The 26,389-nt window shown below is 41.4% G+C and overlaps 1 protein-coding gene and 1 long non-coding RNA gene across 2 annotated transcripts in view; one reads left to right on the forward strand and one right to left on the reverse strand.

Moving 5' to 3' along the window:
- The window catches only part of SLC16A1 (solute carrier family 16 member 1), a 41,465-nt gene extending 34,343 nt beyond the window's left edge, over positions 1-7,122 (reverse strand). Inside the window, exon 1 of the mRNA XM_028502768.2 lies at positions 6,913-7,122. The gene's annotated coding sequence lies outside the window, so the exon portion shown is untranslated. The remainder of the gene's footprint in view (positions 1-6,912) is intronic.
- On the forward strand, positions 6,226-12,255 carry LOC118498151. Its single transcript, XR_004900672.1, has 4 exons — positions 6,226-6,412; positions 6,568-7,522; positions 10,865-10,946; positions 11,915-12,255. It is a non-coding gene; the product is annotated as an uncharacterized LOC118498151 (long non-coding RNA).
- Positions 12,256-26,389: the final 14,134 nt, after the last annotated feature.

Below are 26,389 nucleotides of genomic sequence, written 5' to 3' on the forward strand. Positions count from 1 at the left end.
TACATTTGGTTGGTGTGTCTTTTAATCCAAAGGCTCCCCCTTTCTCTGTGGAATAGGAAGGGCAAGTTCAAGTTTGTGTGTTTTAATGCAAACGATTAAGACACCATGCTTTTGGGAAAATGTATTTAAAAGTTTCAAGGTACTTCTCCTCTTTAAAAGCCAGTATTTTGTTAGAATGTTTTTATCACTTGATATTAACATTTCAAATGGCTTTCAGTATTTGGAATATTTAGAATTTCTGTTTTTAAATTGATAGGATTTCTTTTGGTCTTTTCTGGTTTTTTTCTTTTTTTTTAATTTATTTTTTAAAACTATACTTTATTGATTATTCCATTACAGTTAAAATTTATCTTTTACTCTATTATTTTCACCACCATTTATCCTCCTTAACCCCCACCCTCACCCCTGCCCTGCAGTCACCACATGGCTGTCCATGAGTCCTTTTTCCTTTTCACTCCTTTCCTCCATTAATCAACCTCCTCCCCTCCCGCCCCCAGAGCTGTCAGCCTGCTCTCTATCTCTGAGTCTGTCTCTGTTTTGCTTGTTATTTCAGTTTGTTCATTAGATCCCACATGTGAGTGAAATCATATGGTATTTGTCTTTCTCTGACTGATTTATTTCACTTAACATAATGTTTGCCAGATTCACCCATGCTGTCGCAAAGGGTAAAAAAATTTCCCCCCTTTTATGGCTGATTAGTATTCCATTGTTTAAATGTCCCATAGTTGTTTTATCCACTCATCTACTGATGGGACACTTGGGCTGCTCCCAATCTTGGTGACAGTAAATAACACCGCAATGAACACAGGGGTGCTTATATTCTTTCGAATTCGTATTTTGGGTTTCTTCAGATAAATTCCCCGAAATGTAATCACCAGGTCATAAGCAGTTACATTTTTAATTTTTTGAAGCAGTATCTCCATACTGCTTTCCACAGTAGCTGCACAAATCTCCATTCCCACAACAGTGCAGAAGGGCTCCCCTTTCTCCATATCCTCACCAGCATTTGTTGTTTGTTGATTTATTTGTTTTTTTTAACATGATTTTTAAAAAAAAGATTTCATATATTTATTTTTAGAGAGATGGGAAGGGAAGGAGAAAGAGGGAGAGAAACATCAATGTGTGGTTGCCTCTCGTGTGCCCCCTACTGGGGACCTGGCCCACAACCTATGCATGTGCCCTGACTGAGAATCGAACTGATGACCCTTTGGCTTGCAGGCTCAGTCCACTGAGCTACACCAGGCAGGGCTGTTTGGTGATTTATTGGTGATAGCCATTCTGACTGGTGTGAGCTGATATCTCATTGTGGTTTTAATTTGCATTTCTCTGTCGGCCATCTGTAATGTATTTTTTTTCCTTAAAGAACTTATCTGTTTCCATAGCTTTGGGAGTATTCCTGGTAGAATCACTACCAAATCTAAATCTGTAGCTGTAACCATATTACAGATTTTAAATTATTTGAAGACAGGGATTGACTACTCTTAATAAAGGATCTCTTTTTCCAGTTACCTCTTGGGCATTTCAAACTTTTTAAGTTGCTTTTTAAAACTCATTATCTCTGCCTGTTAACTTCCCCCTTTCCTCTATACCTAGTCTTTTCTTCTGTCTACCATTCTTCCAAATACTCAGGCTTAAAACCTAAGCCATCACAATACTTCTCCAGTAGGTCCTCTGCCCTACCAAATGCAATTAAGTGCCAAACCTATCTCCCCTTTGTAATCTCTTATGTCCATTCCTCTCCCTTTTTCATTCTTGTTATTGCTACCCAGTTTAGGCTGCTGCCACGATTGGTCAGAGGACTTTTACCTTTTAGGATTGCCATCTCCTTTCTCCAATCTGTACTGTAATATGCTGCCAGTTCTGACTGTGTCCTTTCTCTATCAAAAACTTCTCAAAGCTTTCCAGTGCCTACCACACATTTAGTATTTGTCTGGATTGATTTAAGTCTGCTATTGCACAATTTATGGCTCCAAGTTACCTTTTTAAGTTGTATATGTTTATTTTTCCTTTACCCTGCCCTGGTGAACTGAAAACTTTTTCCATGCTTTTTTCCCTGCAATTTTTTTCCTCTTTTCCTTTTTGGTGGTAGGATTCATTTTATAATGGGTCTATACACCAGGAAGGCTAGCTTAGATGACAAATTTTGAGCCCTGGAGTTGTGGATGAAAAAGCTTCTAAGTAACCTCACAGGGTAATCTGATTATAAATTCCTAACTGGATGGGTCATGGTCAAGCCCCAAGCATATAACTATTTTAGTAGAAGATTTTATCTTTGCCTTAAGCAAGCCCTATCCATTGTTTCTGTGCTCAAACTCATAAAATTTCTCTACAGGTTTGGACATTTTTTTACTTGACAGTATCATGCAGAGAAGTAATCAAAACAGCAATAATCTTATGAAAATGGTGATTTCTCTTTTGGGGTCACAGTATACACAATGACAGCAGGAGTTCACATCTTCTACAACAGCGAGGGAGGCCGGCGGGAAAGGCTGAGCCATTGGAGAGTGCCACTGCTCACTTACGCGGGAGCAGGGGGACCCAGCTCTGTTGGTTTGTTGTCCCCACTTCCCTGTTGCTAATCACAACAACTCATAATTTTGTTGAATCTGATTTGATTACAATGACTAGCCCTTGTATAAAGGAGAAATTCCTCAAAATATATAGGCATTATAAGCTGCATATTTGAACACTGGCTGAAAAGTTTCTCCCCTGTGATTTTGATTACTGAATGAATAAAAGCCTGATGATAATGTTCTGGTGTTTAAAACTATTTTGGATAATAACAATGTTTTATATAAGTTGCCTTACTGAGTTTTGATACTCAAGGTTAAGTTTTTATTTTATTAACTTTCTCTTCTGTTCCCCTATCAGGGGTTTTTAACCTGGGGTCTGCAGATTGATTCTGTATGGTGGATGGAATTCAAGTAGTCTGTGAACTTGGTTGGGGTAAAAAAATGACATCTTTCAATCAATCAATCTCTAAGTAAAGTTTAGAATTTATTTCAACTGTGAATGGAGACAACAAACTATAGTAGCATTAGGAGTACCTGTGAACACCTTTTCATATGCTGACACAGTGCCTACAGAGCTCTTGAACCTGCTAAAAATTATCACTACTTCAAAATTACTGTGGTTATTACAAGACCTCATCTAGTTTGTTTTTTAAAAGCACATTATACCCAATGAAAATATTTTGACAATTTATACCACCATATTTTATCTTACGCATTTAAAAACACTATTCTGACAAGGGCTCCACAGGTTTTACCAACTGCCAAAGGAATCTGTGGCACCAAATTGCCCACGGACTCCCACTCCTAACTCCTGCACTTCTGATGCAAGAGTCAAGTTAGCCAGATCCTGTGATGCCACACAGCACGCAAATCATGTCACAGCACATGTAATCGCGATGTCACACATTATGTAAACCCTGTGGCCATGGACTCTTGTGTGCTAAATCATTATAGATTCTGATCTCACAAAGGAGAGGAAACAAAATGCAAAAGGGAGAATACAATGATTACCACAAGTTCAGGCAGAATAATTTTCCCTTTGTGTTAAGAAAGTGTACGTTGGTATAATTTAAAATTAATTCCCAAAGGAGTTCTATTTAAGTGCCGTAAGTTAAATAAAACAATGGGCATCTTAACTGACCTGTGGGATTTTCTTGCCTTCTTTTGGATGCATCAGCAGATATGCTTGAAATTGCTTCAGATCTTGTCTTCCACAGCTTCCCAACCTTGTATGCAAACTTTTATTATGCTAAACTAGGGGAACCCTAAAGAGGTCAATGAACCTCAGGTTTGAAATACTTGCATCCTTATTATCGGTCTACTGTGGTTGTATGCTGTTTGTATTTCCTCTATCACCTAGAAAACTACTTAATGAAGGAGATAAAATAGGAGTGGTTTAACAATTGCAGTGTTTTCCAAGAAAATAAAGCACTCATTTGAAACCCATACTTCTAATAAAGGTGCTGACAATTATCTTAACAACAACAACAGTCTTAAGATTCATACACATTGTCAGCAGTGAAAAAGGCTGTGTAAGTTTAACTTGAGTATAGTTTGAGGTAGTAATGCTGACTTTTTTTTGATACACCTTTAGTGTCTATGAATATATCCTAAAATATGTAAACATTTGTGAGTGGTGGATAATGTTTTAATACTAGACCAGCAATTTCAACCCTTTCAACTCATGGCACACATAAATAAACTAATTAGTAAAACTCTGTGGCACACCAAAAAATTTATATTTTTTTTTGCCAATATGACCAAAAAATAGGTGTAATTTTGATTTGTTTACACAGAATAACTTGTTGTTTGGGCTGTTATCATTTTTTAATTTGGCAATCTAAGGTAAGAAGTTAGTGCCCCTGTCTAAAGAGCCAGGTATTGCATGGTTGTTTTTTTTTTAAGATTTTATTTATTTCTTTTTAGAGAGGGGAGGGAAGGAGAAAGAGAGGAAGAGAGGGAAACATCAATGTGCGGTTGCTGGGGGTTATGGCCTGCAACCCAGACATGTACCCTGACTGGGAATTGAACCTGCGACACTTTGGTTCACAGCACGTGTTCAATCCACTGAGCTACGCCAGCCAGGGGCCACATGTTTTAAAAGTTCTTTTTTAAAACCGGTTGAAAATCGCTGTACTAGACAAACAATACTCAATTTTAATACACGTTTGCAGTTTGTCCCTTACTAAACAAGAAAACAACTTGGTTCTTTATTTGACATGAGGATCAAAGGTGGCATAATGACATACAGATTTACTTGAGGAATATTTATTAAACAATTACTGTGTGTACAAGTATTTACTAAAAAGGAGTGGACGAAATATATATTTTAAAATATGGTTTAAGAACTTTTAGAACGAGAATAAAGCTTTGAAGGGAAATAGTATATCCTAAGTCTTTTATAGTGCCTGGTAGCCGTTAACAAATTGCTAAATACCTAAAACTTCACAACTCTCTGGTCTGTTTTTTCTCATATCCAAGTCGCATCTTCCTATTTCTCATCTGCAGCAAACCCAGAATGAATGGCCATGTAGGCATTTACATACTACCTAAATCCTGCACAGGAATGCAAATTATGGATTGAAAACAATGGGAAAGAAGGATGTAAGCTGAGAAAAGTTGTTAATAATCAATTTTCAGATATCAAAAATCATTTACACCCCTTTTTATGAAATGCCAATCCGATTTTCCAACGGGGGTCAGAACACAGAATTCCTGCCCAACCATTAACAAGAACTAGGATGATAAACCACACCTTCTCCAACCTCAGTTTCCTGTTCTGTAACATAAGGGAAACTGGCTGTTCATTAAGATCTTTTCCAGAGTTAATATTACATGTATTAATATTTAAAAGGGTAAAAGATATGTAAACAATTGAAATACCAACCTGTTGGTTTCATCCTATGGTGGTTATGATCTTTTTTTTCCTTTTTAATCTGTTTAGGCATGTTATAGCCTATTATGTTAAGCCTACAAATAAACCTTTAAACCTATTCAGCTATAAAAATCTCACAAAATGCTCCCCAGACCAGTAACGTGCATATTTAACAAGGGTCACTGCAGTCCCATGAAAGAACAGCAGCATCTAGCTAAACCCTCAATTACTAAAGTACGCTCAACTTCTCTTTAAGTAATACCCACTACCTCTTTTAAGGGCTAGATGTCTTGAGTTCTTCATCAGTTCTATGGCAATTTGAAGGCACTCTACCTCGGGGTGTGAGCCTTGGATTTACGGGTACTACTGAATGCTTACCCGAAAAGCTTAAGATACACAGACTCTGCTTCACCTCACTAGGCTGCGAGCCGACATCAAAATTATTAATGGCTAGTTCCTACTCACACGCCTCCCAAGTTCTCACATAATTCCTATCACGACATTCCAGTAGTTACTAATCCCACGTTTATTTTACCAGGGCATTGACGTGTACACATTTTATTTCGAAACCATGCTGTTTGAAAAAAATTTTCAAAACTAGTTGTGATAAAAGTGGCTTGTAAACATTTTACTGTTATCAGTAGACGCCTAGTTTATTAAGCAGACCCTGGAAACGGCTGAAGTAGTAAGAGTTTGTTAAGATAAATTACAAACTACTTTTAGCAAGTGCTTGTCGCACCAAATAAGTCAAGACAAAGAAATGAAACGTTAAAATGCACGTGGAAGAAGAGGATGCACTGCGAACAAAAAGCATGCATCTAACCAAGTGTAACGCTATCCTTCCGATTCCTCCACAGGGTCGCCCCGAAGACCACGAGCGCCGCGGCTGACGTGCTGCAGCCACAGGTTGAATGACAAAGAGCCCCCGTCAGCACTGCCCTCTTGGCAAAGTCCACTCGAACCCTGCAGTCACGCCTTGGCTGCAGGGACTGCAGATTTCCAAACCACTCTCGCCAGTTACCAGGTGGGACAAGGATTGGCTGGCCGAGGAGGCTGGGACGGGCATGCCACGAGTCCAAAATAACTCCCGCCCGAGGGAGTCCCTCTCCTCGGAGCAGAATGCGGCCAAGGGAGTCTGGAGGCACCACGTGAGTCACCCCCACGTTGTCCCTTTTTCAGATCAAACGCATCTCTTAAGGCGCCTCCTGAAGACTAGTGGGGAAACGACTTCCCCAAGGTCACCGGTACCAGGACCCAACTTCTCCGTCAGGCCGGTGGCTGGCACCTGACCAGGGGGCCCGCAGCTCGGCTGGGAGAGGCGCTGTCCGCAGCGCCTCAAGGTCTCCTTGCCCAACGCGGCGCCCCGGGACCACGCGGCTGCTCTTGGCCACTTGCCCCTACCGGGCCGCCTCCCCTCCCGGGAGACGAAGGTCCCCGCTCGCCCGAGGCTCCCTCCCTTAAGCCTAGGCAGCCAGGGCGCCCTGGGGTCCGCATCCAGCGCCGCGGGCGGATTACCCAACTAACCGTTATGCGCGGCTCCGGCGTCAGCTTGTGCGTGACGAGGCGAAGAGGCGGCGAGGCCGGAGCTCCGCGAGGCCCAGGGCCCAGGTCGCGTCCTTCTCCCGCTGCCTCCTTGACTCCCTCCAGCACCCTCGAGGTTGGCTAGTCACCTCGCCGCTCGCCAGTACTTTGTCGGGCCCGGCCGGCGAAGAGGCTTTATAACCTGCGCGGGGCGGGAGGGGGGGGGCCGGAGCATGCGCAAAGGGGGCGGAGTCAGCCTTCCCAGCCGCCGCCCCCCTTCCTCCCCCACCTCCATACTTAACACTCCAACTGCCACTCGCGCCTCCACAGGGTGGTTTCGGGCGCAGGCGCGCGCTCCGGGGCGCGCTCTCGATCGCGCGCGCCAGCGCCCCCTCCCCGCCACGTGATCTGTAGCCAGGCGCGACCCGCGCGCGGGTCCCCAGCTCAATGGCGGGGCTAGGGACCCTCTTCTCCACGGAGGTAGTCGCCCCTCCATCGTCCGAGGCGTTCGTGGAAACCTGCACGCGTGCGGCACACTGATGCCGGGTTTCTGACGTAAAAAGGGGAAAGCCGCCAAGGACGGATGCCGCGCGCCCCTAGGGGCCTGACTCAGGTGTGGGGGCGATGCGCGCGCGGAGGCGCGGGGAGGCGCCTGGGAGTGGAGGGACCGGGCTGGGTTAGAATGGGCGCGGGGGGCGGGGGACCTCGGGAAAGAGGCGGAGGGGCGGCGGTTAAGAGCGCGGGCTGTGGGGTCGCCCTTGGAGTTCCCTGACCTCGGGGAAGCCGCTGAAATCCTCGGGGCCTGTTTCCTGTTCCCTAAACCGGTAGCAGTCATAGAACCGACCTCGTATGCGCTTTGGGTGGTTTTGACTAGAGAATTTATGGGACTGTCTTACTGCGGAGCCTGGCCTGTGGCACCTGATGAATGGTGGCTACTAAACACGGAAGTCAGGAAAGCAGAGCGGGTCTAAGGGTGACCACACTGGTCCCAAGAGGGGAGGGTGTGTGTATCTGAAAGATGGGCAAATGAAATTGCAGGGCGAGGCCATCATTTTTATGGACACTGAATGGGACTAAGTATAATTATCGCTAACAGTTTGGAAGGGCTGATTGTATACTTAGCAGTTCCCCTGAATTATCCTCATAACCCTACGAGGTAGGTACTACGGTTACTGGAAAGGGGACTTGACCCAGAGCGTCTGCCTCCCCCCGGCCTGTAGCATGTGGGTTGTTGACTTCATGCAGGAAAGATTTCACAATAGGAGTCCAAAACTGGGGACAGTGAAACGGGGAAGGGTATAGGATAGAAGAATCTACAGTAGAGAGCCTGGGCGGGGCTGCTTTAGCTCACTGGGAAGTCGAAAAAGGGGGGGGCTTTGGAAGCAGGTTCAGAGGGTTAGCCCAGATGGGCTGCCGTTGCCCATTTGGTCCCCAGGTTGCAAGTCTTGTGCGGCCTCTCAGAGCTTAGGAGACGTGTGCCTGTGGGGGAAGAAAAAGGGGAAGGAAGAAGCGAGGAGCGCGCTGGGTCCTTGGTCTTGAGGGCTTTAGTTCTCTTGCAGGTGGGAGTTTTATGGGAGGTGTAGGGTTAGGGCTTTAGTAGAATATGCATCAGTTTTCCAGGTGTGCTCTTTCAGGTTCATGGTCTCTACTGATTGGTCATGGCCGGGGGTGGGGGCGGGGATTGTCAGTCCTCACTGCAGCTGGTCCTGGTATCACCCACCTCATTTTGCTGCTTTTCTGGGCCTGGAGCTGAAATATAACTGAGGCCTGGATGTTATCTCTAGGGAGGTGACCTTCTGTCTGGCTGTAAATTGCTCAGCCAGTTTGTTTAGTTTTCTGTCTCAGTTTCCCCATTCCACTTGCCAAGAAATTCTCCTAGCTTCTTATTTTCCTGCCTCATTACTACTATTAACATTTTACAAATGAACGACGTGAGGCTCAGAGAGGTTAAGTAACTTTCCAGAGGTCACAGAGTTAGTAAGTGGGCAACTCGAGTCCAGGATCTGATTCTGTCAAAAGAGTCGTAGGTTCTTGAGCAAGGTCAGATGCCAGAGTGTATAGTCAGGAGTGTCTCTATGTCCGGGACTTTCTTTTAACGATGACTTGAGAGGGAGAAACCTATTTGTTGTTCCACTTATTTATGCATTCATTGGTTAATTCTTTTATGTGCCCTGACTGGAGATCGAATCTGCAACCTTGGCGTATGGGGACAATTCTCTAAGTTAGCCGTGCTACCCAGTCAGGGCAGGATTTTTGAGAAATATCAAAAATGTATGAGTCCAGGCTCCTGCCTCCTGAGAGCTTTGGAGTTGTTTGGGGAGATCATGTTGGGCAGAAATCAACCACCTTTCAACGTGCGCCCCAGCCCTGTCCTCCCCTGTACACACACGTTTAATCCTGAGAACCCTGTGGGGTTGGCCTTAAGTATTTGCTTTGCAAATGAAGAACCTGAGGTTGTGGTGGTGTGGGCATGAGGGACCCAGTTCTGAGGGCTCCCGTGTGCTTTCCTCTCACCCACTAGGTGTTCTTTCAAAAAAAAAAAAAAAAAAAAAAGCTTTCAGTGACAGTTCAACTTGTTAGTAGAAGACAGTTTAGAATCTCGGGCCAAGTACTGCTTATGAGTGATAATTGCCCAGGGGAAGGCACTTCAGGTCCTTGAGGTGGCTGGGACCTAGAACAGCAGTGCTTTGGGATTGTTAGGGCGGCAACTGCGTTTAGGATAGATGGCGGGAGAGACGAGTTAAGGAGACAATCTAGGACTGGCTCAGACGGGAACTTACCATGTTCCCGGGAACCAGGGCATGTAGTGGAAAGAAGACGATTCTCAAATGAGGGCTTGTAGAGAAGCGTAGTGTGGTAGATTGACAATGTGGGTCTGCCAGCCAGGTTTCCTCAGCTCCAACTGGGCACTCCTAGCTCTGTGTCCTCAGGCAACTCATTTTACCTCTCTGAGCCTCATTCTCTGCTTTGTCCAACAAGAATGGTACCTACCTCGCAGGGTTGTTATGGTAATAAAGTTAGTATTGACTTCAGTGTCTGTCATATAGTCAGCACTAAATAAAAGTACAGTGATGGAAAACCATGAAACTGAATTCTAAAGGCCCCTCACTCGATAACACCCCTAACAGTCCGTTTGTAGTATCTTAGCATTTATTGTAATTTTTTTATTCCTTTTTTTGAAGTTGTTCACCAAAATTATACATGCCTGAGGCCCCACAGCATCTAGATCTGCCACCAGAAGGAACTGTACTGTTGTGGAAAGAGTATGGGCTTTGTTTGCATAACTTGCTATCTGTTCCTTTGGACAGTTAATTCACTGAACTAATCCAGGCCTCAGTTTCTCTATCAAGTAAATTAAAGGTAACATCTGCCAGCCTGAGCTGTTGTGATAATCAAATCAGGTAGTACTTGCAAAAGTGATTAGTAAAACTTGGACAGCATTCTATAAATGTTTACAAATTAATATTATTATAATTTGTCCATAAAGTGGATAAGAGGCAAGGATCAAAAGCAACACCAAGGTTTTTATTTGAAAAAGTAGAAGGTAGGTGAGCTGGCAAAAATGATGAAATGATACAAGTAACATTCTTGCTTTTCTGCCAAGTTTTCTATCTGATTGATCCATGAGACGGTGAAGAAATGAACTAGTAAGCATACAGTCAAATTTAGAGCTAAGAGGAGGTTCAAAGTCATTGAGCATAACCTCCTTTCCACATTTTATGAAAATGGAAATTAAAGCCCAGAGAAGCTAAAAGATTTTTCTAAGGCCACACATCTAATAAATGGCATCAGAAGAACCAGATCTCCAGGTGCCAGGATCTTACTGTGACAAATGCAATCTTTAAAAACAGAATTTTATTACGTTGTCTTTTCAAAATCAGAGAAGGCATGGTGCTTGCTCTGGTAGCTTTTGTCTTTGTCACAAAATTCCCCAGATTCACTTTTTGTTTTAAAGGTTGATAGACTGGATGAGGCACGGGTGATCGATCCACTGTTCACAAGCTTGTTCAGTGAGCACAGCTTCTGAAGACTTCAAGGTAAGAGCTATAGCTTCAGAAATTAGTAATGGGATAAGCACTGCAAATGTAAAATTTGAAAATTCATAGCTGGTTACTATTCAAGCTGTGAAAGTTACTCAATTGCTGTATGTGGAAAAGGAGAATAATGAAATTAGAGAGTATTTACTCTGGAACTCAACTGCTTCACTTACATTCTCTCAGTTACTCCATCGTTTCTGTGAGGTAGGAGATAAGAAAGTGCTGTTATCTCCCTATCACCAAATAATCAGGAAAGGATTTCTTTTTAAACATAATAATACTTAATTCAGAACACTCCCCCATTTGCAATTCATAATTTAATAAGGAAAATGGAAATGAAATTTGCTTTTGTACTATGTATGAGGGGGGACCAAAAAAACCAGTAATGTATCTGTAAAAAATTGTGTATTCTTACCTATTTAAACTTCACTCACCTTCAGAGTACTCTCCATTTGATGCAATACACCTATCGAGACTTTTCTCCACTGTTCAAAACAGTTTTTGAACTTGTCAGTTTTGATGCCTTTTAGTGCTTCTGCCATGTTTTGTTTCACCTCTTCCACATCAGCAAAATGTTTCTCTTTGAGGACTTTTTTCCTCTGGGGAAGGAGAGAGATTGGGTGAATAGGGAGGGTGGAGGGTTGAATACTCAGCGTGGTGTGGGCAAGTATGCTTGAAAATCACCCACCATGAAATGGGCAAATGCATTGAAAGAGTCTTCAAAAAAAAATAAAATTCACCAAGGCCAAACGCAGCCTCTCACAATAATGCCGACTGGTACACTGATACAGATGCCTTCCTAGAAAACTCACCTAGTGAGAGAAGCATGTACTACAAGGGGCCTGCCTTCCAGAAGATAATTCCAGTGTTTTTGGGTGTCCCCCCTCACATGAAAAAGAAGTTTGCCGGGCAAATACCTAGGGTAAAGGAGATAATGCTGATTCTAAAAAAACATTCTTTCTTTAAAGGAGAGAACTCTCATTCAGAACATCTTCCTCTAGTTTCACATTCTGTATCAAGTGTAGTGCTGCCTCTTCCCAAGGGCTGGCTGGATCTGGACCTGAGATAAACTCGCCACTCCTTGAAGGAAGTTGATGTGATGCACTCCGAGCCCCTCCCTGACCTCATCCTGCTCTTTTTTGACTCCTCCCTTAATCTCACTGGCCTGCAGTCTGACATTCTAATCAGTTGGTTTCTTTGGGTTTCTGCTAGCAGGAGATAAGTGAGCAGAAGAGTTTGGTAGAAAACAAATTGGTTGCAATAAAAATTTCTTCAACATAACAAATTAGTCCAAAAAAATTATTTCCAATCATTGACTTTTCATGCGTTTGATAATTTTGGTGGTCAAGAATTTGCTTTACTGCACCTGGCTGGTGTAGCTTAGTGGATTGAGCTCGGGCTGTGAACCAAAACATCGCAGGTTCGATACCCAGTCAGGGCACATACCTGGGTTATAGGCCATGGCCCCCAGCAATCGCACATTGATGTTTCTCTCTCTCTTTCTCCCTCCCTTCCCTCTGTAAAAATAAATAAATAAAATCTTTAAAAAAAAAGCTTTGAGTACTTACACAGAAATTATTTTAAAAAAAGAATTTGCTTTACTGCTTCTTTGGGGTTTTGAGAATATTTTTGTGCACAAATACTATTTTTAAGGAATCATACTGTATGTACTGTTTACCACATTTAAAAATATTTGCAATGACTGGTAATAAGGCACATTTACATGGTTTTTAAATATTTAAAATGAACTTACTGATGGACATTTGGGCTGCTTCCAAAATCTTGGCTATTGTAAATAGCGCTGCAATGAACATAGGGGTACACATATTCTTTTGAATTAGTGTTTCAGGTTTTTTCAGTAAATTCTCAGAAATGGAATTGCTGGATCTTAAGGCAGTTTCATTTTTAATTTTTTGAGGTAAGTCTATATTGCTACTACAGTGGCTATGTCAATCTGCATTCCCACCAACAGTGTCCATCAGAAGATAAGTGGATAAAACAACTATGGTACATTTGCACAATGGAATACTACTTGGCCATAAAAAAAAAAAAGAAAAGAAAACTTTACCCTGTGGGACAGCATGGGTGGACCTGGAGAGCATTGTGCTAAGTGAAATAGCCAGTCAGAAAGAGATAAATACCATATGGTTCCACTCAGATGTGGAACCTGATGAACAGAATGAACCAAGGAGCAAAATAAAGACAGACAGAGAGCAGGCCAACAGCGTGGGGGTGGTGGGAGCGGGGGAAAAAGAAAGAACTCATGAATGTGGACAACAGTGCAGTGATGGGAAAAAATGAGATCTAAAATGAATTCGGATTTAAAAACAAGTTTTGGGGGGGAACTAAAAAATTATGATAAACTGACTTACGCTTAAAAACTTCAAAGGTTATAGAATGATCCGTATGCGTAAGGTGTAGTTTGTTTTAAACACGTTGCCTGAGGCTCTCTGCACCTGTGGCAGTCCAGTGCCATTCCCCTAGTCCATTCCTCTGAAATGGCTTGGGTCCTGCCACTCGTCTGCTAACACAGGGAGAGTTTTGGCCTATGCTCTTTGTAACCTACATCACTATGTAGGCTCTTTCTAGCAAGTGTTTCTTCTAAGCATGGTCCTACATATCTGCCAGACCTGCCTACCTCCTTGACCTTGGCTAACCCTGAGCTCCTTTCTTTTCTCCCTTTCTTTAGTATTTTTGGGCAGATGGGGGTAGACGAATACTACTGCTGATAATAAAGATAAATTGATGCTAGCTAGGATTTTGGAAGTACTTATGTGTCAGGCATTATTGATCTAAGCATTTAATACATATTAACTCAAAATTTTATAAATCAGGCACTGTGACAAACCTCGTATTCTAGACAGATGCAGAGGTAACAGAGGTTAAGTAACTTGTTCAATGTCAAATTATCAGTATTGCCTGGAATCATCAGTAAGTGGTCATTATTTAGTTCTCATCAAAATTATATGAATGGAAATTATCATTTATAATTATTAATACCATAAGATACTAATTCATAGACTTTGAAAAATACCCTGACTCAGGAAAACCCTGTTCTGTGTTCTACTGCTCCTGGTAGAGCTAAACATTCATTCTGAAAACTGTTGGCCATGAAAGCTGCCTCTAAAACCAAAAGGTGCACTTCAGGGAGCTGCGCCTGCTTAAGTGAATATGGGATAGTTGTGAACTTAGGCTGCCAGGCCGGGGGACATCTTTTTTTCAACAGCTCACTGAGCATTCTGGAGTTTATACTCCATGTTGTGAGATCTTTCAGTGTGAGACTTTGAACCTTACGGCCTTCACCCAGCAACAGCAAGCAGTTGGAACTCCCAAACAACTGCACCTCAAGCCTGGTGTGACTTAGGAAGCCTCCTAGATCATAATGACTAGCTTACCCACCTGCTTGGGAAGCCAGACCTGAGTGTTATAACTGGACCTTGGATACTGCTACACTGGAGAACAAGGAAAGGCTTAAATGAAGAACTCAGTCTAGTGACTTCTAAAAACCCCGAATCTGTCACAGTGTGTACCACATGGTACCTGTGACACCTATGCCGGGTGAGGTCCAGGGGCCATCAGCCTCACTTCTGAGCTCTGTGGTAATGGATTGACACCCCTCTCCCACTTGCTTACCTTTTGCACAGGTCACAATTCAGATGCTATGCCTATTGAATTGTACTCTGATAGGATTTTGTTTTGTTTTTCTGTCATAGAATAAGGCCATACCCCTTATTTAGGGGAACCTGTAAGTTGTTAAATACTGCAGCAGAGATCGAGCTAGAACAGATGAGCCTGCTACCTTTTTTAGGGAAACCAAAGTAGATGTTGTTACCAATAATTCAAAGAAGAATCTTCAACACAGAGAAACTTGGAACATAGTAATAGGTGGAAAGTGGCACTTTGCCTTTTTAGGGTTTGTTTGGACTTACCAGGAGTTGAGTGTTGAGGGCCCTCCTCACTGACATGGGGGCCCCTGCCGCACGGCTGCCCAGTGGGAGCCAAGCAGAGACGCTTCCCTGGAGACCCAGACATGAAGGTAAATCTTCATGTTCTGTAAGTCTGTCAAGTTCAGTCTAAATCAGGGATTCAAACTGAAAAGCCTTCAAGGACTTGGACAAGTTAACCAGCCCATGGGCAATGTGGTGAAAGGAAGTCCATACCCATGGAGGCATCCAAGCTTCAAATGTACTGCATGAAGTGCTTCCCCCATGCAGCACTAACAGGCATTTCTACGTAACACATTATTCAATAATTCAAAAGAAAATAGAACTCTTTAAACGCTTAACACTATTTTAAATCAGTGTGAAAGGGGAAAACAACAGTGGCAGAAACTCTCGTGGAGGTAAGAAAGTGAGGAGGAGGCGGGCAGATGGGAGGCTGGGCAGCGAATCCTGCAGCCCGCTATGCTGTTCGGCCTGGTGTGCTGTGGTGTTTAAGGAGCAGGCGAAAGGGTTAGTGTCCCCCTGCTGAGTCATGCTCATGGTCTCAGTGGTGATCTATGAAAGCTCCCAAGGAAAAGTTTAATCTCAGACCGAGGGCCTTAGTAACAAGGTCTGCCAGTTCCTCTGTGGAGATTCTTCCATTGTCACTTTGGCAGGGCAGGATTCAACTTGGAGAGACCCGGTGGGTTTCTTTACGACTTCATTCCTGGGTGTCTTCCACCCCGGCCCCATGGTTCTTCCTCATCCCCACAGCCACGGTGACGGAAGTGACCCACTGCACCCTCTGCAGTGGACAGCCGTCAGCCCCAGACCCAAGCCAACCACTTACAGACACGTTCTTTCCTCTCTCGTGTCTTCCAACGTGCGGTCATTGAGGGCTTTGATTTCATTCTGCTTTCGGAGAGCCCTCTTTAGGTCTTCCAGCTGCCCATGCACTTCTCACTGTTTACCATCTGTAGTCCAGTCGCAAGAAACTAGAAAATCTTGTAATAGAGGAGTATTCTTTGTTCCATGCTACCTATTTTCAGGATGGCTGGTCTTCTCAGTGCCCCAGAGCCAAAAGCGTATTAATTCCCACCAAGCTCTGAATACACCATTCCCTCATTCTCCCAAGTACACACATCTCATTTTTGGGTCTTATGTGTCAGCCATGTCAGCGGAGACCAGATTCTAGAGGAAAGCTGCTTGCCACCTGAGGTCAGCAAGAGGCACAAAGCCATAGACTGCAAATGGGCAACACATCAGGGTAGAAGAGTAGCGGCGGCCTACGCCTCACGTTCCGTCAGGTCAAGACCGAAGAATGGGTCTGCTCATTTTTCCATTGCAAAGAAGAGGCAATCCGGGAGCTTTGTGGCTCCTTCACGTGTATCCCCTCTGGTTCAGTAGCCATTCCTTTGATCAACCCAGGAGAGACCACATCAGCATGAAACAGCCCAGCTATGCTTCAGCCGGAGCATGGAAGACAGTTCAGGCTATGCCGACCACCAAGCCCACTTACGGGATCCGGTGGAGTAAGAGAGGCGTGAACTCCAGGAGTTACTAGGGGGACTCCCAGTTGCTACAACCACACTCCTAAATAGGTTTTCTGCCATGAATCCAGGGAAATCCCATTCCATCTCCCCAAACTTACAGGTATGTCACTGAGCTATTCTTACGCGTAGTCATAAATTGGGTCACTTTTAGCTTATAAGTATCATGAGATTTAAACCTAGGTCTATTTAACGAATAGCCTGGTCTCCTAAATGTTAGGCTATTTTCATTTATTTTATTGAAAATCCTGAGGTAAGTAAGGATCAGGATGAGGAGGACGATAAGAGGCAGGAAATGCAGGATTTCGTAGTATCAGCCCCGAGCCTTCAGCCCTGGTACGTGCTGTTTCTTCTTGGAATCGCTGCTACCTGGTGAGCTGTTTACAGAACAATGTGGAGATGAAAGAAGCAGATAGACTAGCCAGGGAGCAGTTTAGTAATCCTATTATTCAAACCTCTTCATAATCCAGTTTAGCTTCCTCACTAATGTGAATTAATAAGATTTCACAAGTACCACATTCACTAACAAAGGTCTTGCTACATAATTATTGTTTACACTTTGTTTTTTTATTTTAGTTGTTGTTCAAGTACAGTTTTCTTTTACTCCCATCCCAGCCTACCCCCCCAGTCCTCCCCACCTCCCTCCCATTTCCACCTGTTTACACTTTAATAAATTGCTTAGGAAGGCCACCTCCACATCCAAACTCGATACAGTATGTTTCATTTTCTATTTCTTCCCTGGGGGGTGCATGATTATTTTGGGAAAAGCATTGGCTTGTGAATTAAATTCTGTATCTCGCCCTGCCTCCTCTGGAAGACCTAGATCTCTCTCTTCCCCCCTCCTTATTTTTTTAAGATTTTATTTTTTAGAGAGAGGGGGAGGGAGGGAGGAAGAGAAGGAGAGGAACATCAATGTGTGAGAGAAACATCTGATTGGTTGCCTCTCACACACTTGCAACCAGGACTCCCACTGACCCTGCAATGAAGTCATGTGCCCTGACCCAGAATTGAACCTGCAGCCTCATTGGTTCAGAGACCGGCACTCACTGCACTGAGCCACACCAACCAGGGTGCTCTCTCTTTTAACATTACAAATGTGTAAGTCTTGCCAACCCATGGGAATGGCTGTTAGTGGACCTTCTGAAGTAGTAAGCACCCCAAACAAAAATGTATGCAATCTTTGTACTTTAAAATTCAAGGATTCCAGACTCCTAATGTCTACTATTAATGCAAAAGCCATACCATTCAGAAATTATTTAAAGAGTATTGGGTAGCCATATAAACCTTTTGTAATCTAGTTTATACATTTTCCATATAGACAACTTTTCCTCACGTTCGAAAAACAAATTTTTCCTTTATTTTCCACATGAGGAGAGAAAGTGGGGGAGGGGTGAAGGGTGTATTTAAAAGTAGCTTAGAAAGGCCTAGTCCCGCAAGGATTTTCTAGCTGTAGATTGGAGGGAATTGAAATGAGGTTTTTGGTATCACCTCCTGTCAACTCAGAAAGTTAACTTTTCCAGGACAGTTTCTATGAGAAAATGGGACTTTGTTTTCAGAAAGATTTTTGCGTACTCCTTTTCAAAGAGATTGCTAGATAATTGTAACTCACTGAAGAACATTTTTTGCCTCTCCGTTATCAGTACAACAGTTCGTACACATCCTTTGAACCCTCCTCCCTTTGCTTTGCAGGCTGGAAGGGATCCAGAAGTTAGGATTTTCAGAAATGGAGGCACACAGAGATGAAGGCAAGAGACATTCCCATGTACGCAGGTTTCTAGATAGTCTTCCCCCAGGCCTCTTCCTCTTGGCGTTCTGTGCTGACTTCCTTGGGAATTTTGATTCTTGTATTCAAAATATATGTAGAGCTTGACTCAGTTAATTTTTATGACATCAGAATTGTTGAAAAGTGGAACATTATTACAGTGTAATTTGTTTCTTTTTTAAATATTCGTGATCTCCATTTCTAACTCATTTGGGAAAGAATAAATAGGCTTTGAACTTTTCTCAGCTTTTGATATGGGACTCCAGCTGAACCAGCAATGGATATTGCCTCAAAGAAATGAAATATATTTTTCTTTACAATTTAACTTTTTATCTTTTCTCCTTCAAAATGTATCACTATAAACTTAGAAACAGGGATTGTTTCTTTTCTTGGTATCATACATACTGCTTGATAGGTCTGCATATATGGCTAATGAAAATTTGTTGATTATTTCAAAATGGTGAGTGTCAAGGTAATAATGATGATAAATAGCAGGTAACATTTATATAGCATGGCCTCTGTGCCAGGCGCTGTTGTAGCATTTTACAGAGTTGCTCAATGTAAAACCACTTTTATCTGGTTGTCTTTAGTTTTCTGGCAAAGCTCTTGAAGAATTTGCGCTGCAGTAAATTCCACAGTTCAGGCCTTACCTCCCCAACAAGAATAACTAGAATTCCAGTGTCTTCCCTTTATTATTTTGACTCCAAGAAACGGTAACTGTTGGGATGTGTGTTTGTCTCCAACACTCGACTGGACTATACAGCAGGTAGCTGCTTTGCTTATCTCAGGAGTCTTTGGACGCAAAGGGGTAGATGAAGCCTAAAGTAACTTTGCACTTTGTAACTTTTGTAGAAACCTGATTGGCTTCTCAGAAGTAACAGGTGCAATAAAAATGTTAATTTCAAGTTGGTGTGCTCTACCTTTCATAATTTTTTCAGAAAAATGTGGGTCAGGACCAGCATCCTCAGCAAATATAGGAATGTGTGTATACATAGTTCCTTTTATATATACATATATAATATGTATTATATATATAGCTTTATAGCTTTATGAAACTTCGTTATCTCTTACAATGTAAAACGTAATAAATTCATTCAATTTAGAAATCTTAAGAAAGTGATAGTAGTTTTTCCCCCCAATTCAAACTTTATTTTTATTCTTTTTTTTTAAGTTTTTACCTATTTATTTTTAGAGAGAGGGGAAGAGAGGGAGAAAGAGAGGGAGAGAAACATCAATCAGTCGCCCCCTGCACTCCCCCAACCAGAGACCTGGCTCACAACCCTACATGTGTCCTGACTGGGAATCGAACTGCCAACCTTTGATTTCAGTTTGCAGGCTGGTGCTCAACCTAGTGAGCCACACCAGCCAGGCTATTTTTGTTCTTAAAAAGCCATTTGGTTTCATGCAATTGTGAAATTTCACTATTTAGCAGTATGGTTGGGACCTGACATTTTAATAATGGAGTTAGTACATTTTCTTCTAGACCACAAGAGGTGTTTTTGCTAGTGAGTAGTAATTCTCCCACAGATTTAGAGGATGGAGGATAATCTGGCTTTGCTTATTTTGGAATTTTTAGAACACTAGCCTAGAATCAATAATAAAAATATTCTTCTGTCAATCAAATCCCTTTCCTTAGCTCTAACACACTGTTGTTTCTGAAGGCATTTACAGAAAGCTGGCTACTGTTGGCACATTTAACAACACCATGCTATAGTTATGGATTCCAAAAGGCTTTATTAATCCAATGCAGGTTTAAGACACTCAGTCATTTTACTTAACTCATCCATTTATTCATTCCATGTTATTGAATACCTACTAGGTGTAGTAAGAGTTTTAAAATTCTGTTTTTAAATTGTTAATTCCTGTACGTGGAACAAAAATTTAAAGGTGCAAAGGAATACACAGTAAAAAGGAAATCTTGCTCCCAGTTCCCCAGCCACTCACCTCACCTCTCCAGAGTCAACTAAATATTACCAGTAGCATGTTTGCATGTTACTGTTACATCCTTCTCAAGGCATTGTGTAAATATATACATAGATCTTTCATGCAATGCCAGCATACTATATATATGATTTTGTACCTCTTATTATTTCACTTAACAGTTTCTAGTAACATTTATTGCTCTTTTGGTATATTACATAAATTTCAATATAATCAACATATTTCAATATTATTAAAATGTTAATTAAAAAAATATTCCCCACTCTGGCTGGGTGGTTCAGTTGGAGCATCGTCCTGTAGACCAAAAGGCTGTGGATTCAGTCCCTGGTCGGGGTGCATACCAGAGGCAGCTGGTCAGTGTTTCTCTCTCCTCTCTCTCTCTGTGGCCCCCCCTAAAAAAAATCAATAAACATATGGTCAGGTATGGATTTTTAAAAATTAAAAAAATTAAAAACATTCCCCAGAAAAGACCCGGAAGTGATTTCCTGGAAATCAATAAGGACAGTGTTTGCTACAGAATCAAAGAGTTACAACAACTTTTACCTTTTCAAGAAAACAAATTCTAAAAATAGTTGTACACATGAAACAACCAAAAAAGAAAACCAAAGGCTAAAAAAAATTAAAAGAGAAAATAATAGATATATGCTCTGAAACAAATAGATATAAGCTCAGGTACAGGTAAAGGGGAAATAAGCTATGTGAAATGTGCTCTGTGCCCTGGCTATGTGGCTCACTGGATTGAGTTCCAGCCTATGAACCAAAGAGGCTGCTGGTTCGATTCCCAGTGAGGGCACATACTTGGGCTGTGGCCAGGTCCCCAGTTGAGGGCATGCTAGAGGCAACTGATCAATGTTTCTCTCCCACACTGTTGTTTCTCTCCCTCTCTTTCTCCCTCCCTTCCCTTCTCTCTAAAAATAAGTTAAAAAAATCTTTAAAAGAAAGGGGTGTGCTTTGTTATTTCATACATGGCCAGCATGTTAAAAGTTGATCTTTTGATGATCAATTATCAACTATAGCCCACCCAGTCAGTAGTTCCAGAGTCCAGTGAGGGGGTTCTGTGGGTTTTCATTGATTCTAGCTTAGTATTTTTCTAAAGGCTCTAAAGAGCACCCTGTTTGTCAGAACAAAAGCTTTTTGTTTGTTAAGTTCTAATGAAGGTAGCCACTTCTAAGGTGTTTACCTTTTATTTCAGAATCTGATGAATCAAATTGTAGGGATATATCTAAATGTACATGCTTTGTTCTTTTGCTGCTAAGTTTCTCATATATACCCTAGTAGGCTGTACATTTAAAAATTGAAAAAAAATTGAATTCCTGCAATGTGCTCATGTTCATCCAATGTATCCAATATTGGCCTACCAATGTTTAAGATTTATTCATGTTTCCATGCATAAAATTAATGAAGTCTTAATATTTTATTTAAAATATTTCATTATTGACCTATTGATGGAAAAGGTGTTCCAGAATAGAGTTCTAAAATTATTTTACTGGTAGTTTTGGGATTTAAAAAGCAGAACAAATTCATGAAATAATTTGTGAATAGGCTAAAGGAAAACTGTTTAAAAAAGGACATTAATTGAGGTTTTGGTCTGGGACCATAATTACAGTATGCTAATTTTGATCTTCAAATACAGCTGAATCTCCCTAAACCTGCAGGGTACCTTGTGTAATCTACTTCATTAAAAATAGTAAGGCATTTGAGGCATCTCAAAAAGAAGGGAGTAAACAGATAGGAAATGAGCAAAAGAATGGAGTTGATGTTTAACCAAAAAAGGAGTGCAAGTGACCAAAGCAAAATACAGGAAAATGCTCATTAATATTCAAACATGGATATCAACAAAGGTTTCTCTGAATTATAAAGCCCAGAACCTCAAGAGTTTTTTATATGGAGTTTCTTTAAATAATAAAACCAGTTTTATTACCCTCAAGGTGCCTGGAAACCATCGCTGTCATACATTCATTGTAGGTGTAGTTTTTCTCTTCCTTTTTTCTTAAGATTTTATTTATTTATTTATTTATTTTAGGGAAGGAGAAAGAGAGAGAGAAACATCAGTGTGTGGCTGCCTCTCACACACCCCCTACTGGAGACGTGACCCACAACCCAGGCATGTGTCCTGATTGGGAATTGAACCAGCAACCTTCTGGTTCTCAGGCCAGCACTCAATCCACTGAGCCACACCAGCCAGGGTAGGACTAATTTTTCTTATAAGAAGTTATCCTTAGGAAATAATCAGCTATTTTCGTACAAGTTTGTTCATTGCAGTATTATTTATAATAAAGACTATAAATAACCTAGATGTCTAACACTAATAGGTGAGCTTTTCTGGTATTTCTAGATGATGGGATTACAAATGCAGCCATGAAAAAAATCATGCTTTAGAAAATGTGAGGAAGTATTTATGATGTAACATTAAAGAATGTGGGTTTCAAAACACTAAGTACAAAGTGATCATAATTTTATTTTTAAGTAAATATGCATAAAAGTAATATTAGAAGATTATAATTCAATGTTAAGAATGTTTATCCTTTAGAGGTGGGATTATAGGGTAGGATTTATTTTCTTTATATCTTTATATTTGGATATATTTTTAATTTTTAAGTGGTACCATGACCACCTGAAAAAAAAAATAAGGCAGACATGCTATATAGAGAGAGCTATTTTATTTTAAACATCTGTGGTAAGCGACTTAAAAAAATAAAATGGAGAAGATTGAGTATTCCATAGACAACAGGAAGGGTGACAAAGGGGGAGTTTGCCTGTCAGACAGAATCATGGACTATCCAGACTGAAGGGTGGGTTAGGAATAATTCAATCTAACTCCCTTTTATTACTAATGAAAATTAAAGTCCAAACTTATCCAAGGCCACATAAAGAGTGTTTAAAATTGAAGCAATAATAGGATTTTCTAATTTCTAGGATTTTTATCTCATCTTTATTTCTCCTTATATATAATAAAGTAGTTGGCAACTGTGTTCTTTTAAGTCTGAAAAAAGTGAAAATGTTTAGGATAGAGAGGAAAACTATGTGTTAAATAACATGGTAATATAGCTTTTTCCCCCCTTATTTTAAATTAGCATTTGCCCTCCTTCCCCCAGATCCACACTTTGTACTTATCGTCAATATAGCCCATTTGAAATAAAACTTTTAAATAAAACTTTATGATGCCGATTTAAATATTTTTTCCTTTTACATCTTTTCTTTTACCCCTGACAGTTCCATTAATTTTCTTCAAGGCTATAGACTGATTATAAAAAGTGAAAATTAAAATCAACTCTTACCATGGGCCCCGCTAAAATCTGAATTATTGATGACTGATGTTGATGTGTTTGATGCGGTTTTGATCTACAAATAAAACGTGGTTGTTAATGAATGTAGTGCACACTTGTATTAGAAGGGTAAGACCAGTTACGTATTTGTTCATACAGTCATACATTTAATCAATATTTATTGAGCTTCTACCATGAGACACTGTGTTATCCCTGGGTATAAAGTGGTAATTGAAACAGACCCAAAACTTCACCTTGGAACTCACAGTCTACTGTATAATAATCTCTACTAAATTATATGTTATAAGGGGGGAATCATGACTGACTTATCAGTACACTGAATCTAATAGATTTTCTCTGAATATTGTAAACTGAATGAATTTACCAGGGATTACTTCGCCCTAAACATGCCCTGAATGTAACAGGCATAAATTTGTGGGAGGTGAGGGATAAGTGAACTAAGAAACCCTGAAATAACCTCACTACTAATTTTAGCATACTCCTTCCAAAGCCAGCCAGTCATTCACATCACCCAAAAGTGGGTCTCATGCCTGATTATGAAGAGACTTCTGACCAAAAAAAAAAAAAAAATTGAAATGGGGTCAACAAATGATAAAGCAAGTAGCCTTGGTGCTGCTCATAGGATGCTGTCATGTAGATGAGAACAGACTTTTTTATTATTGTAATTTTGTTCTTTAAAAAGAAAACACTTTGACATTTGTTTTATAATGGTTTTCATAGCTGCATGAGGTAATTTGGGGAAGTAATCTGAGAGGCTGTGTGACCCAGCATTTTTAGAAACAAGTTACACACTTAAGCACCAATACTTAATGGAAGTCTCCAAAGTAATATAATTTTAAACGATCAGAATAAGAGGAACTTGTAATTTGGGGAAGATTTTAAAAAATATTTTAGTTTTCTTTACCTTTAGAGAGAAGGGAAGGGAGAGAGGAAGAGGAGGAAACGTCCACGTGCCAGAGACAGCAGTACATCAAGTTGCTGCTTGCCCGCGCCCACCTGGTTCCACAGGCCAGCCAGGCTGGAGGTTGTCATTGTTATGCAATGGTGTATTCCTTTGCTGACGTCTCAGTCAAATCGAGATCTGTGCTCTTGAATCAAAGAAGCAAAAGTTCATCATGGCTTTCCTCTGTTATCTCCCTTGTAAATAATGGATTTTCCTTCCTTAATTTACCTGGGGAGGTAAACACAATAAGAACAGGCAAAGGCTTGGCCTTCCCTAGGTCAGGACTGTCTGACGGATAAAGTGGCACTTACCTGGCCTCCATGAGGTGGCCTCTGCTGTATTCCAAAGGAAAGAGAAGGGATTGTCCTCTGGGCTGATATCAATGGGGGAAGACAGCAGCTACATGGATGTGCCCTTGTGTCCTGGCAAAGTTCTGGTATCTGGACAGAAGTTGGCAGCCTGTGCTTTGTCTTCTAGCAAGTACAGAGACCAGGCACCTGGGCCTAAAACTAAACCAATCCGCAAGATTCTATATTTCCTTGAGGGTACGAGAAAGGGGTGCCAGTATTCTCAGCATTTTGTGGCCATTCCCAGAAGGGTTTGAGAGTTCAGCTAATGAGCAGGCACCATGCCAGGAAGCGATACATGAGCTTGGATATCAAAAGGTATGTACTCTGAAGCTGAAATCATAAACCAGAACATCTGATGTGTGTCTCATGCACAATGAGGGAGGGAGGACTGCTGATGGAAATGTCACACGCAGCTGCTTTTAGCACTTGGCTTTCAGCGACGAGCTTCCTCCTCCACCCTCCACCCTGCCCTCTCCGGCACGGAAGCCATTTAGGGCTCTGCACGTCTGCACTCAGGCTAGCTGTTCGGTGTGCCTGGTGGGCTCTGGACGTGATGGCCTCAGCTACTCTTTGGGTCAAGAAAGAGTCTGCCTTAGACAATTGTGTGTCCTGCCCTAAAAGGTAAGGAATATGGCCTCTGGTCCTAACTAAGCCACTTGTTAACATCCTTTGAACACTTTCTTCTGCCACGTCTCCAGCTATATGGTCTCCAACTGTATGTAATCCTGTGTGACTCCGCAGTAGGGGTTGCGAGTACAGGCTATTCCCTCCACCCGGAATTCTCTTCCCATCACTTGTCCATTGACAAATCCTCCTTATACTTTGGACTTAAGTTGAAACATCAATTCACTAAGATTTTCCCCGACCCTACTTTTGTACTACTCAAAACCAGGAAGTCCCCAGTTCATCACACCATAGTGCCTGGTACCTCCCTATGTCATGCTTATTTTGCTGGTTGTTAAGTGTCTGTCTTCCCTAAGTTCCATTAGGGTAAGAACTATTTCCTCTTGTCTGAATCTCCAGCACCAAGCATCGTGCTTTGCACATTTTTGGTGCTTGAAAAAATTTGTTGCATGAATGATGAGTTACATCTTATAATCACTTTGAGATTCCTCTGTGAAAACCCAATATTGAACTTTCTGTGCCTCTCATCCTACAGATAGTAACTTACTGAACGGTTCCCTATACCCTACCAGTGCTTGCCTTTTCATATCGCTACAACCTGAATTCTTATTATCATGGAAAATTGTGCAACTATTTCTCTGAAGATGGCAACCTGTTTTCATTTTTAAATGAAAGCAAAAATCAAAACTGACTTTTGAGTTGAGTGTTTTATGCCCCTCATATATTAGTCAATTTAAAAAATCATTAAGCTCCTAAAGAAAAGATTTCATGTAATCTAATTACATTTGAGAATGAGTTTGCCAACTTCAAATACATTCTTACCAAAATACCTTCTTCTTGTAAACTCTAGATATTTCTTAAATACTAACTTGAACTTGAGTATCTAATTTTTAAAAAAAATTTTTAAAGGTTGCATTTGTCTATTTTTAGAGAGGGGGAAGGGAGAAAGAAAGAGAGGGAAAGAAACATCAATGTGTGGTTGCCTCTCTTGCGCCTCCTACTGGGGACCTGGCCTGCAGCTGAGGCGTGTGCCCTGACAGGGAATCAAACCAGCGACCCTTTGGTT

The sequence above is a fragment of the Phyllostomus discolor genome, chromosome 14 (genome assembly GCF_004126475.2).
Source record: "Phyllostomus discolor isolate MPI-MPIP mPhyDis1 chromosome 14, mPhyDis1.pri.v3, whole genome shotgun sequence".
In the NCBI taxonomy this organism is placed as follows: Eukaryota; Metazoa; Chordata; class Mammalia; order Chiroptera; family Phyllostomidae; genus Phyllostomus; species Phyllostomus discolor.